Below are 20,830 nucleotides of genomic sequence, written 5' to 3'. Positions count from 1 at the left end.
AAGCAAGTTGATTAATGCTGATTAATACTCGGTATGACCTCCGCGTCGCAACATATTGACACGTCTGTGCATTGAAACAATTAAGCGATTGATGGTCTCTTGTGGAATATTGTTCCATTCCTCTACCGCCGCTACGACTATCTCATCTGCAGTCCTAGGTGAGGGAATACGATTATGAATGACTCTAGCAATGAAATTTCACATGTTTTCAATAGGATTCGAATCAGGCGAGTTGGCTGGCCAATCCAATCTACTGATATATCCTGCTTCAAGTGTTTCCTTTCCGTGTGTGGTGTGGTCGGGCGTTGTCGTCCATAAACACAAAATTTCCATCTAATTCGATATGTAGGGGAAAGATAATTGTTCGATGTAAATTTGACTGGTAGTATTCTGTGGTATGTGAATTAATGGGGTACGGCGGTTGAACATTATTCCACCCCAAATCATTACGGTATCCCCTTTATAGGGAGCAACTTCGCGGAGAAAATTAAGTCGCTGTTGACGACCTGGTTCTCCCCAGACTCTCTGTCGATTGTCATCACTAACCAGTCCAATTCTGGTTTCATCTGTAAATAACACCCACCGCCACAGGCGCAAAAGCCAACCCTTATGCTCTCGCACCCGCTGGAGACGGGCAGCACGATGTCTTGGAAGTAGAATGGGTGCCCTTAATAATCTTCTAGCACGTAAATTTGCATTATGGAGTCGTCTTCGAACAGTAGGGTCGATATAACACGGCGAAACGCACCTTGAGAGCTGAAGCTGTGCGGTGTCTACGGGCATATTGCACCAAATAACGATCCTCCTTTTCATTAGACACTCGAGGACGTCCATTAAGTGGTCTGTTTTCCACTGTATCAAATTCTTAACATCTGTGTACTATTCTCATAACAGATGATCTAGGAATGTGCAAAATTTCCGATATCTGATGATTAGAATGCCCTGCATCATGTAGAGCAGTAATTCTTGCTCGACTAAACGCAGAAATTTCACGTCCTGGCATTATAATGCACAAAAATTCAAAGAAACTCTTGACTAACTGACCATATTTGTAAAAACATTTATAATGAAGTAAGGATTCATGGTCCGCAACCTTTATTGCCTTTTTTGTTCCCTAAATACATACATGTACCTTTTTACCACAGTATAAAAAACAAATCGGTTTTAACGAATCAGTTTATATACAGGGGGTCCAAGACTTTTGACATTGAATGTATAAAAGAAAAAGATAATTAGAAGTAGTTAATATATTTTTCTATTCAGTTCAACTGTATTATTGAGTAATAGGCTTAATTAATTGTAGAATTTATCTTAAATATTTTTGTGTATTTTGCCACCTGTTAAAAATTTTTAAAAATTAGTGAAATAAACCTTGCGCCAAATGAATCAGTCAATTTCAGTTTATTTCACAAATAATAGTTAAATAATTACATATGACTTAATTTATATATTAGTTCTAGCAATTGTACAATAAATTTAAGTAAATTTTTGAATTGCTATCTTGATACTAGAAATGCAAATTCTTGCAAATTACAAAATAGTTTATTTTTCAAGATAGGCAGGGATTTAAATTTTACAAAAATAAGCGTCATATTCATTAGAACATAGGGATCTTTAAGAGAGTAGTAGCATATGAGAGAAGTATTGAAAACTGTTGTTGTGAGACACATGAATATCATTTTAAACATATGTTGCCAAATCATTTAAAAAATCGTATCTATATTTATTTATTTAACAAAGTATATTCAACAGGCATAGCCCAATTTCAGAGTATATGAGAAACAAAATACAGAGTATGTAACAACATTAAAGTTAACAAGTATAAGATATAAACTTAAAACAAATCATTTAACATTAGCTTTAAGGACTTACTACTAGCGTTGAATACATCACAATGATTTTGTATATTGTTGTAAATTGTACATAATCTAAATAGTGGAGAATTTAAGTGAAAATTTGTGGTAGCTGTTGGTAAGTGAAAAGTCCTATAAATTCTAGTAGGGTACGAAGGTACATTCAATTGTAATAAAGAAAGAAACTTACAATTATCCACCATACCGTGTATCATTTTATGCAAATATATGACATGATTACATTTTCTACGACTTTCAAGCAATTTAAGATCATACTTTTTCCTTAACATTGACTTTTCTTGAATATAATCGTAAATTCCAATCTCTTTATAATACAAATATCTTAAAGCCTTATTTTGCACTCTTTCAATCAAGTTAATATAAACATTATAATGTGGTGACCAAATCACTGAACAATATTCTAAATGTGGCCTAACATACGATATATACAGTTGCCTTAAAGCACTTATATTAGTAAATACTTTAGTATTGCGTATAACAAAACCATACATTTTCATGGCTGTATTTGTCATAGAATATATATGATCCTTAAACGTAAGCTGCGAATCAAAGACAATGCCGAGATCCCTCATTGTTTCCACCCTAGCCAGTGCTATATTATTAATCTCATATTCATAAACAATAGGACGTTTTTTCTTAGCATATGTCATAACGAAACATTTTTTGATATTAAAATATAATTTATTCAGACGAGTCCAACGATAGATTTTATTTATTTCACTTTGCAGTGCAGCGCAATTACAATGATTATTAACTTTCATATAAATTTTTAAGTCATCAGCAAAAAATAAATGTTCTGAAGATATGATTTCACTTAACCCATTAACAAACATAAGAAATAATAATGGTCCAAGGTTGGATCCTTGAGGAACCCCAGATAATGCATTAAAATGGCTAGAATTGTAACCATTTATAAAAACATATTGTTTTCTATTTTCAAGATAGGAAGACATTAACCGTATTAAATTGTCATGAAAACCGAATTCATTTTTGAGTTTAGAAAGGATGAGACTATGTGATACTGAATCGAACGCTTTCTGAAAGTCAGTATAAATTACGTCTACTTGACTTCCCTCGTGCATAGCTTCATTTATATATTGACTTATATTAATTAAATTACTAGCAGTGGATCTTTTCCTCATAAAACCATGTTGATTTATAGATATTCTATGACAGACAGAAGTATAAACTACTTTATAAATAATTGATTCATAAATTTTTGCGGGCACTGACAAAATAGCAATAGGTCTATAGTTTTTTATATCACTTTTGTCTCCCTTTTAATATACCGGGCAAATACGCACTTCTTTCCATATTTCTGGAAATACACTAGTTTTTAAACTTAAGTTATATAAATAATGAAGAGGATAAATAAACGAATCAATACACTCTTTAACTATGTAGGAAGGTAGTTTATCAGTCCCAACTGACTTGTTTATTTTTAAACTTTTTACAGCCTCTCGTATATCATCACCTGTAATAACGCCCAAATTTACTTATTCTACATACTGATTTGCATTTATATGTAAGTTATCTTGTCCTGCATCAGCATTATACACACTACTGAAATGTTTAGCAAACGCATTTGCAATTGCTTCTCCGCTCGTAAATTCAGAATCATCTAAATACATAACTAGGAAATAAAATAGAACCTTTTTTTGTTGTTCATGAATTGCCAAAATGATTTTGAGTCACTTGCAATATCTTTTTGGATGTCATCTATATAAATTCTGTATGCAATATCAATATCATTCTTAAATCTTGCCCTCAGATTATTATATTCATCCTTCAAATGAATTAAATTGTTATATATTCGATTTAAGCTGAGATATTTTCCAGGCGATTGCCTTTTTATTTAGGAACCGTATTAGTAAAATTTTGTTGCAATATCTTCATTTGTTCGTAATATGAAGGGTATCCCAAAAGTAACGCAGGATTTGAATTGTGCGCCATTTCCATTCCGAAGAATTGGCAGTGCAGGGTCACACGTTGTAGTAATCACATTGCGGTTAGACAAAATGCAGCGCTATACAATGGATGAGTGAATGAGGACTGTGAAAATTCATGTGAGCAAATTACGTGGAATTTTCGATTTTAATAATAGATCTGCAATTGCATTCAAGATTGAGCTAACGCAGTATTTGAAACCAGACGACCAATTAATGCATTGATTAGATGTTGGAGAATCAACAAGTGGAAGGTGATTTTGCTAGGAAAATCATCTTTATCGAAGAAGCGCATTTTCATCTTGGGTATGTGAACAAACAAAACTGTCGAATTTGGGGCAATCAAGAACGATCACTGTATACCCAAATATTTCAACAAATCGTGCCTCAAAACTTCAATGGTAACTATTTATGTAACGTTTCTTTATTTTAGACACATTATAGTATTACCCCCTGTATATTTTTTTATTATTTGTTGTAATAATAATTTTAAGAGAAAATTATAACCAGCATACTTAATATTTACGCCATTGGTTTGAAATGAGACTTACTTTTTCACGTAAAATACTATTGTGTTAATGTCTTAAAGTATACAAAATTAACTCGGTTTGATATATTTCTGTTCAGAAGAGACTTAAGAGATCCAATTTTTTTAACATCGACACCCTGTCTATATAAGAAAATATTGTTAAATTTGGATAAGGAAAACAGTGCTTATTATTCATATGTTTTTAAGAGTAGTTCAGAATATAGAAATCGGTACTGGAAACAGTTGTACACTTTGGCATAAAAAATAAACAATGAATGGTCATATTTTTGCAACATCACTGACGCTGAATTTAAACAGAAGGGGCCCCAATGCAATACTTCGAGGAAGCCACATGTTACCATACTTTACTGATTGTTTACGACATGTAAGATAACTCTGTACCCACTTTCAAATGTTTCCATTAACATTACAAGCGTTTATTTTTGAGATTAATAGGCTACGGCTGACCCTCTCAAACACTTTAGAATAGTCGACGTACATGCACAGAGTCGACCTGCCTTCAAAAGATTTTATTAAATCATGTCACGTCTATAAATTATTAAAGTACAATATACGCGGATTCCACTTGCTAAACCCATGTTGCTCATTCCAAATTAAATTTTGATACTATTCTATTCTAAATATTTTAATATACAGGCTGTTACAAATTCGCTTCTCACTACAGGGATCTCGGAAACGGTGAGAGATACGAAGTAGCTTAAATGGGGGCAAAGTTACATAATCAGGGGAGCAACATTATGCCTCTAAAAAATCAACTAACATCCTCAAATAATCATGTTTCTCAGTAGTATAACTTATCGTCCAAAACTTATCCCTCTCCTTCAAGCAGTTAAAAGTTATTGGCAAAAACCCATTTATTTAGTCATCTTCAAACACGTCTACCTCCCGTACGGTGGATTTGCAGACCCATGTTTATATGAAATTTTTGTCTTATTTTGAGTTGACAAATGTACCCTCAAAGTGAAGTGCCACTATTTCCGAACACCCTGTATCAACTGGAAAAATAAGTATTTGTACCTTTCAGCTGTAATGACTAAAAATGGATAACTTCACTGATAATCAGTGGTTATTACTTTTCAACAAACATTTAAAGTAAAATATAAAAAGTTTTAATTCAAAGTTATGTAAAGAAATCGACCAGGGTTGAAAGTACCGTTATATCCCTTGATTTATTTGGGGGTTCTTTACATAAAACCATTTAGATGCTAAAAATGCCAAAAGNGAAGGGGCCCCAATGCAATACTTCGAGGAAGCCACATGTTACCATACTTTACTGATTGTTTACGACATGTAAGATAACTCTGTACCCACTTTCAAATGTTTCCATTAACATTACAAGCGTTTATTTTTGAGATTAATAGGCTACGGCTGACCCTCTCAAACACTTTAGAATAGTCGACGTACATGCACAGAGTCGACCTGCCTTCAAAAGATTTTATTAAATCATGTCACGTCTATAAATTATTAAAGTACAATATACGCGGATTCCACTTGCTAAACCCATGTTGCTCATTCCAAATTAAATTTTGATACTATTCTATTCTAAATATTTTAATATACAGGCTGTTACAAATTCGCTTCTCACTACAGGGATCTCGGAAACGGTGAGAGATACGAAGTAGCTTAAATGGGGGCAAAGTTACATAATCAGGGGAGCAACATTATGCCTCTAAAAAATCAACTAACATCCTCAAATAATCATGTTTCTCAGTAGTATAACTTATCGTCCAAAACTTATCCCTCTCCTTCAAGCAGTTAAAAGTTATTGGCAAAAACCCATTTATTTAGTCATCTTCAAACACGTCTACCTCCCGTACGGTGGATTTGCAGACCCATGTTTATATGAAATTTTTGTCTTATTTTGAGTTGACAAATGTACCCTCAAAGTGAAGTGCCACTATTTCCGAACACCCTGTATCAACTGGAAAAATAAGTATTTGTACCTTTCAGCTGTAATGACTAAAAATGGATAACTTCACTGATAATCAGTGGTTATTACTTTTCAACAAACATTTAAAGTAAAATATAAAAAGTTTTAATTCAAAGTTATGTAAAGAAATCGACCAGGGTTGAAAGTACCGTTATATCCCTTGATTTATTTGGGGGTTCTTTACATAAAACCATTTAGATGCTAAAAATGCCAAAAGGGCAGCGGATCATGGACGGACTATAATCTAGACGACAGAGGCTTTGGTAACGAAATTGTCATGTTCATCCCTGATATCTAGGTAACAGAACAATCGATTAATGTGCCTACATTATTTTCATAAATATTCCTTCTAAATATATATAAAAATTACCAAGACATAAATAATAAAGGTAAATTTAACAATATTCTCTGCATTTGAATTACACAACAAAATATAATATTTCTTTTTCGAAACTGACATGAACAAATTACTTAACTGAATATAAGACAAACAATTCAGCAATTTTTTTAAGGTTGTGATCTAATTAACAATATGATGCGTTTTAACTACCATTTAAAAAATTACTTTTAAAGAAAGTTTAACATGTAACAACAACGTTCAAAATAGTTAAACACAATTATAATGGTAGACGATGATTAAAAGTTAGTATCAATTCTAACGAGACGAAAAGGAATAATTTCGCCAAACACACATATAATTTAATTATTCAGAAACAGTTTCCTATGTGAAATAATGAAATTGAATAGATAAATAGTAATTAACAGGCTAATATAGTGAAAAAATAATAATAATATTTACATTAACATTACCTATAAAATTTCCGTTTGGGAAATATTTCAAGAATTTGAATTCTTACAAACATTAAGCAATATAGCGGCAATGTGCTAAGTGAAAAAACAATAATTTTGCATTTAATTAGGTGCCTACGTTGCATATTTGAAATGTAGATAAGACTTGTTTCAACAAACGAATTTCTAATAGAGTGTTAGGATACTATATACTTATAAATGTTATTTAGCAATATTTTTTTATTTTTCTCCCATTTGTAAAATGTTCTGTAGATTTGGGATTTCTCATATTGTTTAACACATTTCTTGAGTTTCCTAATATAGAATATTTTTTGTAATAAACATAAACATACATTTAATTTATTTCGCTTTCTGGTTAAAATTTTAAAATTTATATTAATAATAATGTTTAATAATAATCTATTAATTTTATGTTATGAAAGACAGCAAAAACAGCAATTAAAATACAGAAATATTGTATTAATTAATATGTGTGTGAATTTGATATTGATCTTTGGCCACTTAAGAAGAAGAACTGGAGGCAATTTACTGGGTTTTGAAATATTATTTAATGACTTCAGTATGTACATATAGGTATCTACACCTACATTTTAGTAGAATTTGAATTTGCAACATTTTTATTTTCTCTTTTGGGATCAATAAAAAAAAATAGGTACAGGGTTACAACTTTTTAATTGTCCTATTCAGGTATCTTTCTTATTTTAGGAGTTACGGAAATAGTTGATTGGGCAAAAATGTACAGAATTTTATGGCGATCACGGATTCGTTTTTAAATTTAAAAAGTTCCTAATAGCTCCAAGATATTCGGAGAAAATCTATTTTATGCTATTTCTTTTTTAGTCGTATTTTAGTTGTTTTTCAAAATTTTAGAACAAAAATGTGTAGTCTGATATTAAATGATGATGATAGAATGATAAGGAGTTGATTTTTGCTGTCAGTATTGACGTATCTCTAAAAATGTGTGCTGAGCGAATTTTTGTTTTTTTTTATGGACGCCATATTGAATTTTCGCGTCATTAGAAGAATTATCTTTACATTATCTTTACAACGATGTATAATTTATGGGGTTTTAATAAAAAAAATCAAATACTCTTGAGAAACATTGAATTTTTTCTATCAATTATTTGAATATTTCTTATTTTCTGAATTCTGTAACTCTTAAAATAAGAAAGATACCGATATACGTCATTTACAAAGTTGTAACCCTGTATATAAGTATAATAAAATATTGTGTAGTGCATGTAAATGACTACAATTCTAAAAATAATAACGTTTGCGCGGTGACCGCCTTCTAAAAAAAAACAATGCCTTCGTTGAGCGGGAATATCAACCTCGTACAACGTATAGCATAAGCAAGTGACGCGGTTCGAAATCAGTTTGTATTTCGTTTCACTTCGTAGCGTTGTTTACGGCGGTTGTCATAGCAACGAGGCGGCCAACATGTGAGTGAACTACAGCGTGGGGGAACGAGTGACGCGGAAATTGAAGCAGCATCGCCATCGCCCATCGATCGCCTGCCTTTACTTTAAGGGCCCCATATTCTTTAAATAGTGTTTTCCGCAAAGACAAATAATTTCAAACATTTAATAACTGAATAATCTAAAGCTTATCAAATAATAGGAATGTTATGTCATACCACCTGAGTATTTTCAAAGACGCCACAGTAAAACGAATAAACAGGTGCAAAAAACGATCAAACCATCAAGGTTTTAGGTACTGAAATCTACGAAAATACTAACTTTTTTATATATAATTCCACATGTAAATGTTCTTATAACATTTACTTGCTTAGTCCTACATATAAAATTGTTTACTTTTATTTATAAGTACGTGAAAATGATTCTTAAAATGTAGAGTTAGAATAACAGCAAACGCATGTTTTACAAACGCTTTTTTTTAGTTATTATTTTATTTGGGTAAATTTAAATGGTAACAATGAATAAACAAAACATCAAAGATTTTATTTTTGTGCTTACCTACTTTTGTTCTACACGTTTTACTTTTAAAGATTTCAGTACCTAAAAACGCCAGAAATTTCACTATTTCTCGGCCGGGAATATGGCCACCTTAAACAGTTTATACGATACGTCGCTCAGTGCACAATTATAACGATTCTTTGTTAATATTAGTTTTGTATCAATAATTGTAAAAATGTTTCGTATGATCCAGAATGTATTTTATTGGAAACGCCATTTTTCAGATGGAAAATTGAGGGCAAAAAGGATTTTTTAAATTGCTAGAGATCTGTGCCTTCTCTCGATGTTGAAAAAAGGGGGAAGGCAAAAGACAAAGTGTAAGTACGGAAGTTTTGTAATGAATGGTATTCGGAGTATAAGTGGTTGTGTGGAAATGTTTATTTAAAAAACTTTTCTGTATGCCGTGTTTAATTGTGTTTCTATTTTTTACAAAATCTAAATGAAAATCCTTCTCGCGAACGTCAGTTTTTCGGTAATATTGCAAATGCAACTAAAAATTTCCAGATTCATTTCAAGCCGTGTGACCTTCAAAATTTAAAAATTTCCGCCTGCGGCGCTTTTTTTTTCTTTTTAACCAATCAATTAATATACTTCACCTATTCTCAATGTCACGAGCCGCCACTNGAATTTTATGGCGATCACGGATTCGTTTTTAAATTTAAAAAGTTCCTAATAGCTCCAAGATATTCGGAGAAAATCTATTTTATGCTATTTCTTTTTTAGTCGTATTTTAGTTGTTTTTCAAAATTTTAGAACAAAAATGTGTAGTCTGATATTAAATGATGATGATAGAATGATAAGGAGTTGATTTTTGCTGTCAGTATTGACGTATCTCTAAAAATGTGTGCTGAGCAAATTTTTGTTTTTTTTTATGGACGCCATATTGAATTTTCGCGTCATTAGAAGAATTATCTTTACATTATCTTTACAACGATGTATAATTTATGGGGTTTTAATAAAAAAAAAATCAAGTACTCTTGAGAAACATTGAATTTTTTCTATCAATTATTTGAATATTTCTTATTTTCTGAATTCTGTAACTCTTAAAATAAGAAAGATACCTATATAGGTCATTTACAAAGTTGTAACCCTGTATATAAGTATAATAAAATATTGTGTAGTGCCTATAAATGACTACAATTCTAAAAATAATAACGTTTGCGCGGTGACCGCCTTCTAAAAAAAACATTGCCTTCGTTGAGCGGGAATATCAACCTCGTACAACGTATAGCATAAGCAAGTGACGCGGATCGGAATCAGTTTGTATTTCGCGGTTCGAAATCAGTTTGTATTTCGTTTCACTTCATAGCGTTGTTTACGGCGGTTGTCATAGCAACGAGGCGGTCAACATGTGAGTGAACTACAGCGTGGGGGAACGAGTGACGCGGAAATTGAAGCAGCATCGCCATCGCCCATCGATCGCCTGCCTTTACTTTAAACAGTTTATACGATACGTCGCCCAGTGCACAATTATAACGATTCTTTGTTAATATTAGTTTTGTATCAATAATTGTAAAAATGTTTCGTGTGATCCAGGATGTATTTTATTGGAAACGCCATTTTTCAGATGGAAAATTGAGGGCAAAAAGAATTTTTTAAATTGCTAGAGATCTGTGCCTTCTCTCGATGTTGAAAAAAGGGGGAAGTCAAAAGACAAAGTGTACGTTCGGAAGTTTTGTAATTAATGGTATTCGGAGTATAAGTGGTTGTGTGGAAGTGTTTATTTAAAAAACTTTTCTGTATATCGTGTTTAATTGTGTTTTTATAAAATCTAAATGAAAATCCTTCTCGCGAACGTCAGTTTTTCGGTAATATTGCAAATGCAACTAAAAATTTCCAGATTCATTTAAAGCCGTTTGACCTTCAATATTTAAAAATTTTCGCCTGCGGCGCTTTTTTTTTCTTTTTAACCAATCAATTAATATACTTCACCTATTATCAATGTCAAGAGCCGCCACTGGTAGAGTTTTGGAACTAGAGAAACCAAAAGCCTCAAAAATTAATATTTAAAAACTAGTTAATACGTTTTCTATATTAAGGCCTGGAAAGTGCAATTTTAATAATTGATCTGTCATTAGAATAAAGTTTTGTTTAAGTTAACAATAACTTAATCACCGTATCATTTATTGGTTAGGTACCATGGAATTGCCACAACTGATAGAATTTCAAATCATGGTCAAATCTGTGTTTTATTGTTCTAAATATTAAACTAACGCAAACATAACAATTGGTTATTTTGCGTGTCTTACTTTTGCTTTTGTCTTTAAAAGTACAATTATTTTGATTTTCACTGTGTTATTTTTATTTGTGATAGAATGGAGTTTTACTTTTATTTGTATGGTTTTTATTTATATTTATTGTTTTTTATTTTTTTCGAAATAAAATTATTACAGTACATACATGGACGTTTACTTTTAATTTATTGAAATTTCTGAAAGAGAGGGGCCTTTTATATACTTTGCGCACGGGCCCAGAGAGTCCTTGCTACGCCACTGAAAACGATCCGTATTAAAACAAAAAAACATCAGAAGAGACCACAGACTGGTACTTTTTAGCGCTGAATATTTTTTGCATTTGATGATGTTGCCGCTGCTGTACCTACTTTACAACTAAATCAAAATTGTAAAATTATTTTGAAAGAAGCGACTCAAGTTACAAGAATAAATCTTATCAATTATCTGTTCCTGATTGACATTATTAATAGATTTTCATTACCAAGTATATTGGAAAACAATTTTTACTATTTTAAGAAAACAGACTTGGGCCGTGCTGATATTTTCCCTGCCTCATCTGTTCATGTTTATAGCACTATTTTCAGACATATTTATATTGTTATTTCGGTATACCATGATCTCGGGTGAAGATTGCATTTCATTTGATCCTATTTCCTACATATTTTTTGTTTGCGTCAGTTATGCACTACATACATCAGCAGAAATACTATATTTTTATGTTGGAAAACGGTAAACAATACCAGTTTTTTAGTTATTACAAAGAGGATCGCATTATGAAAGACAATGCATAATCCCATGTAACATAATGCACATCCGGGAATGATCGCATTACCGTAACGTTGTGAATTTATTTCAGATAGACATCTTGGAACGGCTACCTAACTGTGTTCCTGGCTAATTATCTGTGATATGTTTAAGCATTCTATTATACCTTTAATTATTTTGTTAAATTATAACAACGGTAACCAACAAAAACTGGAAATTTAAAAGTTAAATTTACTTTTCTACTAATTCTGGTAGGTCTATCTTGGGAACTGTCATTATCTTTCTAGACCATAATGCCATTTTATTGCAGTACTGACCACTTTTTGACGAAGTTCTGCAACGTTTTAACAGTTATAACAAAACTACACGATAATTTTGCAGTAGTAGTGCAATTATCGATAATAATTGTAGCCACAAATTCAAATGTTCAGTGTTTGTCGTCTTCATAAAATACATGCTAAGTGCTGTTGAGAACGGATAAGTTTTAAACCTGTCTATATCTATCTGGTGGTTATGCTGTCGAATAACCTTAGCTGTTTACTTGATATTGGGGATGAAATTCCGTATTGGATGGGACTGTATTGAAAGTTTATTAGTAGTCGGTGATGGGGATGAAAATCAAATTTCAAGGAAAACACACATTTTTACTTGTCGAAGTTTCATCACACTATAGAAGCTCTTACAAATTTGCTTCTCACTACAGGGATCTCGGAAACGGTAAGAGGTACAAAGTAACTTAAATGGGGACAAAGTTGCGTAATCAGGGAACCAACATTATGCCTCTAAAAATCAAGGCTAACATGATTAGTTTTCGAAATATTTGAAAAAACCCGAAATTTTGGAAATCCATGATTGTTTCATTTCAGCCTTGTTTAAGGTGATATTGAAAAAAGAAGAACACTTTCTCATGGCCACTTTTTGCCCTCTATCGAATGGCATAATCAATTTTTGTATGTAACATTTTGTCTTTCAGGATCATCACCAACTTAATTTTTTTAAATACGACCCTAGAAATTTTATTTCATTTTTTGCAAGCCTTCATTACCCCCAATACTGTACTGCCTAGGCCCGAACTAAATCTAAATTCTGATCTAAATTTTTTATTTAGATTTCTTTGTTTATTGAATTATCGTACATTGTAAGTGTCGTTAGACCCTGTGAAATCCACCTAGTTATTTAAACTATTACCATCACGCGTTACAATAAAACATTTATTATTATATAACTATTACCGGCACTTGCTCATACATAACTCAATAAGTTGTTGCGTCAAAATTAAAACATTATTACAATTTTAATTTGATTATGACAAATTAATTCTTAAAAATGCATATGAACAACCAAAACGTCAACTGAATATTATTCTATAAAAAATTTCAGTAAATGTGCGAAAACATTTTCGTTTTGGAAAAAGTTAAAAATGAAGATCAGCGTAATATTATCGAAATTTATTATCTGTAACCGCAATTGTGAAAGAGCATGTCAGATGTATTTGTATGAATATCCTGAAAAAATATATCGGAATTTGTTTGAATTTTGAGCACTGGAGAAGCCTACAAATAACTATGGATACGGGAATAAAACTCTAATAATGTTTTATTTTAATGCGTGGTGGTAATATTTTAAATAACTAGATGGATTTTCACATGGTCTAACGGCACTTACATAGTACGATAATTCAATAAACAAAGAAATCTAAATAAAAAATTTAGATAAAGGAACGAATACACTAAAGATGAATTTTTCGAGACAAAACGTCTGAATCTGATTCGGGTTGAGGTACAGTAATGGGGGTCGTGAAGGCATACAAAAAATGTAATAAAATTTCCAGGGTCGTATTTAAAAAATGAAGTTGATGATGGTCCTGGAGAGACGAAACGTTACAAATAAAAATTGATTATGTCATTCGATAGAGGGCAAAAAGTGGCCATGAGAAAGTGTTTTTCTTTTTTCAATATCACCTCAAACAAGGCTAAAATGAAACAAAACACATTTTCCAAAATTTCGGATTTTTTCAAATATTTCGAAAACTAATCATGTTAGCCTTGATTTTTTAGAGGCATAATGTTGGTCCCCTGATTATGCAACTTTGCCCCCATTTAAGCTACTTCGTACCTCTTACCGTTTCCGAGATCCCTGTAGTGCGAAGCTAATTTGTAACAGCCTGTATAATATTGTAACATCATCATCACTACAATAAAATTCACATAATTACAATTTTTAAATTGATTTAGANGATAATAATTGTAGCCACAAATGCAAATTATTATCAGTGTTTGTCGTCTTCATAAAATACGTGCTAAGTGCTGTTGAGAACGGATAAGTTTTAAACCTGTCTGTATCTATCTGGTGGTTCTTCTGTCGAATAACCTTAGCCGTTTACTTGATATTGGGATGTAATTCCGTATTGGATGGGACTGTGAACCGCTACGTAGTTGTTTTCCGCCACAATACCGTTAGTTAAAAAGTTTATTAGTAGTCAGTGATGGGGATGAGATCAAATTTCAAGGAAAACGCACATTTTTTCTTGTCGATGTTTCATCACTCTATACAGGCTGTTACAAATTCGCTTCTCACTACAGGGATCTCGGAAAGGGTAAGAGGTACAAAGTAGCTTAAATGGGGACAAAGTTGCGTAATCAGGGAACTAACATTATGCCTCCAAAAATCAAGGCTAACATGATTAGTTTTCGAAATATTTGAAAAAACCCGAAATTTTGGAAAATGCGTATTTGTTTCATTTTATCCTTGTTTGAGGTGATATTGAAAAAAGAAGAACAAATTGTTCTCTTGGCCACTTTTTGCCCTCTATCGAATGGCATAATCAATTTTTATTTGTAACGTTTCGTCTCTCCAGGACCATCATCAACTTCATTTTTTTAAATACGACCCTGGAAATTTTATTACATTTTTTGTATGCCTTCACGACCCCCAATACTGTACCTCAACCAATTCACATAATTACAATTTTTAAATTGATTTAGAATTTTAAAACTTTCAAATGATTACTACTGTATGTTTAGATTTTTATTTTAGTTTATCTTAGATCATTAGAGTAGGTATTGTAGAAAAACTACTGATTTTTTTAATTATCCATAACTTGGTTGTTATTTGTTGGAATTTTATAAATGTGCCTAAAAGTTGTGAGTTTTATTGTCCTTCAAAACTGTGCGAAAATGCATAACTTTAACCTTCTGTCTTTCCGAAAGTTATTAACAAAAAAGGGATTAGAAAGTCGATTTTTAAAGCTTAAAACCTAACTTAGCTTTGTATTTAAATGGAATTTTGATTTATTGCCATGGTCCCTGTTGATTTTTACAGAGGCGCTATGATTTTTTGAAAAAAAAAGTCTAGCTCGGCTCCAAAAGGGCGCAGGAAAATTTTTTTTAAATGTGTGTTTTTTAATTGGTGACCAAAGGCTTTATTGTTTCTATAATATTAATTAATACAGCGATAAGTGCTACTTGGGCTATCAAAATTTTTACTTATTATAAAATAAAGCACTCATATAATAATAATTCATTCACACTAAATGTTGACAACAAAATTAAATTCATCCGAATTTAACTTTTAAACATTTAAATGTGCTAAATTCATTATTGGTTCTTATTATTGAGGTTTTTACATTCTAATGCTGTATCTTCTTTATTTGATTGTAAAGTTAAAGCGTCTTCTTAAAATTTGGATGACATTTCATCATCTCAACGTTTCTAATATAAAATATATTAACAAAGAAAATGAATAAATTATAATAAACTAGTTAACAAATTCGATTCTTACCTAATGGTTTTGCTATTAAACTTAGTAACTTCATTAATATTATTTTTATGATTTGTAATTTCTTTTAATTCAATGCATAAGATCCTATGTTTAAACTATTTGATATAATAATTATTTATGTATATTTCATACTGCCTGTGATAGAACCAAAATTAAAATAAATGCTAAATCTGCCGACACGAACAGATTTTTGTTTTACATTTATGTGTTGCTTATAAATGAAGAAGCATAAATATTATCTTAATTGTTACCGAAAGCTGTTAGCAGTTGCTTGGATATATCGCCACAATGAATATTGCATTGCAAATGATATGTTCGCTATAAAATCTAGTTATCTACTACATAGAAGACATACTTAGGCAAGAAATTTTCTCTGCTGTTTATAACGTCTTGTAATAAACAAGTAAATATTTAAGGCCTTATTAGCATTTAATTACCTGCTGCAATGTAAACGCCTACAGTTGAGTTGGTATCAGTGTCATCAATGTTATTTAAGGTTAAAAAATATATTCTCTCATTTTAAACTCATATTAAACCTACAATACATATAGATCACAAAAACCCAATATTTTTATGTACTTTATCTCATCTCATGGACATATTTTTTACCTAACTATTGTCGTCTACTGTCAACATCTTTTTTTTAAGAAATTCTTGGCTTACAAGCTATAAATAAATTCAGTTTTGCTAAGAATCAGTTGCCTACAGATGGGAAGCGGAATTTTAGTACGAGTAGTATTATTATTTTATAAATCACATAAAAATGAACATAATGGGTATAAAAATTAACTTGATATCTGGCAAATTATACCGTTAATATATTTTTATTTATTCTTGCTCAAGACAAACATACAACCATAAAGTTTCACATGCCCGAAACAGTTACAATATTTATTTTTATGTATAATAATAAATAAATATAAATATTAACTATAACTGCTGCTTCATTACTACTGTCAGAATTATTTACATACTTTAAGTCCAAATTTTTTTAACTTGAATTTATGGTTATTAGAAAACACTATATGCATATAGGTACGTATATACAGGGTGTCCCGGTACTTGATACAAAAAAGTCGAGCACAAATAGATGAGGTCAAAAGAATATCAGTTCTTCATATAAATTTTTTTCACACGGGCCTTCGTTAACAAGTTACGGGCCCTCAAGGTGAAAATTTAAAGGTTATTTTTATTTACAGTCTTCCGCATGATGCAAATTTGGTAATCGATAACACATACGTACAGCTTGTTTTTGATGCAGTAAGTGAAACTTCATTATGCCCACAACGCCAGGGACGGACTATTCCCAATCGTTAACCATCCAGAATTTTTGCATCGATGACGATCGCAATCTGCCTACTTCAAAAATTGCCAATGATAATACCCTCTTGGTTCAACTCGGTAAAATTAACAGTTTAGGAAATATTTGTGATTTTATGTCACAGTGCAGTGCACATCGATCGGCGCCTCCACCATTTTTTGTTTTTAATTTTTAATTAGACATAATTTTCACTAACAAAATTTGACAAACACACTTTACACATAACACAAAATAGAAAGTAAGTATTCATCTCCAAATATCGATGTCCATTCAGACGTTTCTCAAAAACTAATTTTACCAAGTTGAACCAAGAGGGTATTATCGTTGGAAAATTCTTCAGGGAACTTATTTTTGATGCAGGCAGATTGCGATCGTCATCTATGCAAAAATTTTGGGTTGTTAACCATTGGGCATAGTCCGTCCCTGGCGTTCTGGGCATAATGAAGTTTCACTTACAGCATCAAAAACAGGATGTACGCATGTGTTATCAATCACCAAATTTGCATCATGCTGAAATGAATAGTTAATAATAATAATTTATTAAATAAGATATCCTAATATACAAATCAATTTAAATTTAAATATATAAATACAAGCACACAGTAAGAGAATAGACAAACTAAGGATCAATTAACACATATTATTTACTTTTATGTATTTAACAAGCTCTCTTTTAAATGCAACAAGTGACTGGCATCTTTTTAACTGTACTGGTAATCTATTGAAATTAACAACCCCTTCATTAAATAGACAATTCATTGTATGACAATAATTTGTTCTCCAAACATGGAAGTTATTGGCACCTCTAGTAAAGTAGTCATGAATTTCATGATTCCTTATAATATACTGGTTAAAATAATCTGGTAACAAATTATTTATAAGCTTATATATAAAAACCATTGTACAGTAGTATAATCGATTTTTTACAGAAAACCACTGAAGAGCAGATAGCATAAAATCAATGGGAGTATATTTATTACATCTTAATATAATTCTCATGGCTCGGCTCTGTAACTTCTGCAACTGTGATATCTTATTCAATTTAAACATACTAAGTACTGATGGACAGTACTCAAAATGTGGTCTAATTATAGTATTGTATACTGTAACTCTAGATTGCATAGTTAAATGACTACAAATTCTTGAAAAGAAAAATAGTTTCTTAGATATTTTATTATAAACATATTTAAAATGAGTATTAAAACAGAGTGTATTGTCAAGCAAGAAACCAAGATATTTAATTTCAGTGACAAATTCAATATTTTCATTATCGATAGTTAAATGACAACCATTAATGTCAATATTATTATACCTATATTTGGTTGTGATTATCATAGCTTTTGTTTTATTAACATTTAATTTTAATTTGTTAACTTGCAGGTATTTATTAACACACTTCAAGGTTTCGTTCATAGTATTTATACACTGAGTTAAACTATGACCACTACATGCTAAAAGAGTATCATCTGCAAATAAATTAATAAATTCAGAATTAACAAATAGTGTAATATCGTTTATGTAGATAAGAAATAATAAAGGCCCAAGCACACTGCCTTGAGGAACACCAAGATCATTAATACATGTGTCAGATACTGATCCACCAATTCTTACTCGCTGTGCTCTGTCAGTCAAATATTCTGTTAACCAAACAAGAACAGTACCATCAACTCCATAACCTTGCAACTTTTTAAGTAGGATATTCCTGTCAATGGTCTCAAATGCTCTCTTTAAATCGAGAAATACAGCTACCGTAAATTTGTTATTATCAATGTTGTATTTAAATTTCGTTAATGAAAGTTGCAAAGCCGTTTCACATGAATATTTTTTACGAAAACCTGATTGGTTACTAAATAAAATATGATTCATTTCAAAGTACTCTAATAGCTGATTGTAAACTGCTAATTCCAAAACTTTTTCAAGAGATGGTAAAGTATTTATTGGTCTAAACTCACATGCTTTTGTTGTGTTAGGAACTTTTGGTATTGGAATAACAGTACTTGTTTTTAATTTGTTAGGAAATTTCCCATATTCTAGGGATACGTTAATAAAATTTAAAATTACATGACCTACAGAATTCACAATATGTTTTAATAATCTAGAATTTATAATATCATTAACACTACACTTATTTTCTAAACCTTTAACAAGAATATTTAATTCAGACATAGTAAGCAATTTAAATTTACAAATACCAGGATACAAATTGTAGTTTATGTTCTGCCATGTAGTACCTCTATTCCCAATACTCAAAGCTATATCTTCAATACTATTTATAAAATATACATTAAAGTTTTTAGCTAAACTAACTTCATTATTACATGTAATAGTATGGTCTCCAAACTCAAATTGTACATAATCGATTTTAACCTTTTCATTACTATTGACTAATTCTTTAATAGTCTTCCACATAAGTTTAGGATTACTGATATGTCTGTCAATTTTTTCAAAATAGTACCTCTTTTTCTTTACTTTTAACAAATTAACCACATTATTTCTTAACCTCTTATAATTATTCCAGAGAAAGTTTTTATTTGCCTCATTAGATTTTTTAAAATCTTTATATGCAGAATCACGCTTCTTTGTTTCATTTATAAGTTCATTATCAAACCATGGTAAATTATTCTTACATTTATAATATTGTATTGGTGACACCCTGTCAACAATTTCTGTACATTTATAAAGAATCTCATCATACAAATGATTTATGTCAACACAGTTTAAAGACCACCTACACAATTCTAATTGGGTTTGAATATTAGTTAAATGAACTTCATCAAAATTTCTGAAAGATTTATATACAGTTTCATTAAGTTTTTCATTCACAGTGTGGTTGATATCTACAGATATTATAAAATGGTCAGTAATTTTAGGGTAATAATGAACTGTTGCTTTGACGTGACTTTGTTTAGTGAGTACATAATCAATCAAAGAAGAACTAATATTAGTAACACGTGTAGATTCAGTGACTAATTGGGATATACCATATGTACTAAAAAGGTTACTAATCTTACTGCTATAAAAACTATTATCTAATAAGTCTAAATTAAAATCACCAATCAGTAAACTATTAGTCCCACTGTAAAACATACTGTCAAATACATTTTCCAAATCCTCAATGAATGTAGCATGCGAAGCAGAAGGAGAATGATACAAACATCCAATCAACCACTTTGAAAAGGGGAATACAACTCTTATAATTTTACACCAATAGTTACCATCAAGCACAATTGTCTTGAAAACTGTAGTTTGTAAATTGTTTTTCACATAGATCACAACTCCACCGGTATGCCTGCTCGAAGAATCACATCGTATAACTTTATAATTTGCAATATTTAGTTCAACATTTAATACATCACTTGTTGTTCGACTTTCACTAAGTAATATTATCTTCGGATTACTGGATGCAATGCTGCTAATTACTTGATCACGGTTATTTACTAGACTTTGGATGTTAACGTATATAATGTCAGAATTATAATGGATGTTACAATTATTATTCAGTTTTTTGAATGGGTTGCATCCTTTTTAGTGACAATTGTTGGTTTATTATTTACGTATTTTATTGTTTTAGAATTATCGCCATTAGAAATCATTTCTTCTAGTTTTTTCTTGATATGCATGTAATACTCTCTCTGCGCCTTCGT

General features: G+C 31.0%; 1 protein-coding gene across 1 annotated transcript in view; it reads right to left on the bottom strand.

The window, feature by feature from the left end:
• Positions 1 to 20,830, bottom strand: part of LOC108907030 (hillarin) — a 126,063-nt gene that overhangs the window by 55,308 nt on the left and 49,925 nt on the right. The gene's annotated exons all lie outside the window — the stretch shown is intronic.

This window comes from Anoplophora glabripennis, unplaced genomic scaffold, assembly GCF_000390285.2.
Source record: "Anoplophora glabripennis isolate ALB-LARVAE unplaced genomic scaffold, Agla_2.0 scaffold166, whole genome shotgun sequence".
Lineage (NCBI taxonomy): Eukaryota > Metazoa > Arthropoda > Insecta > Coleoptera > Cerambycidae > Anoplophora > Anoplophora glabripennis.
Note: the sequence above shows the minus strand (reverse complement) of the source record. Positions and strands in the feature narration are given on the sequence as shown.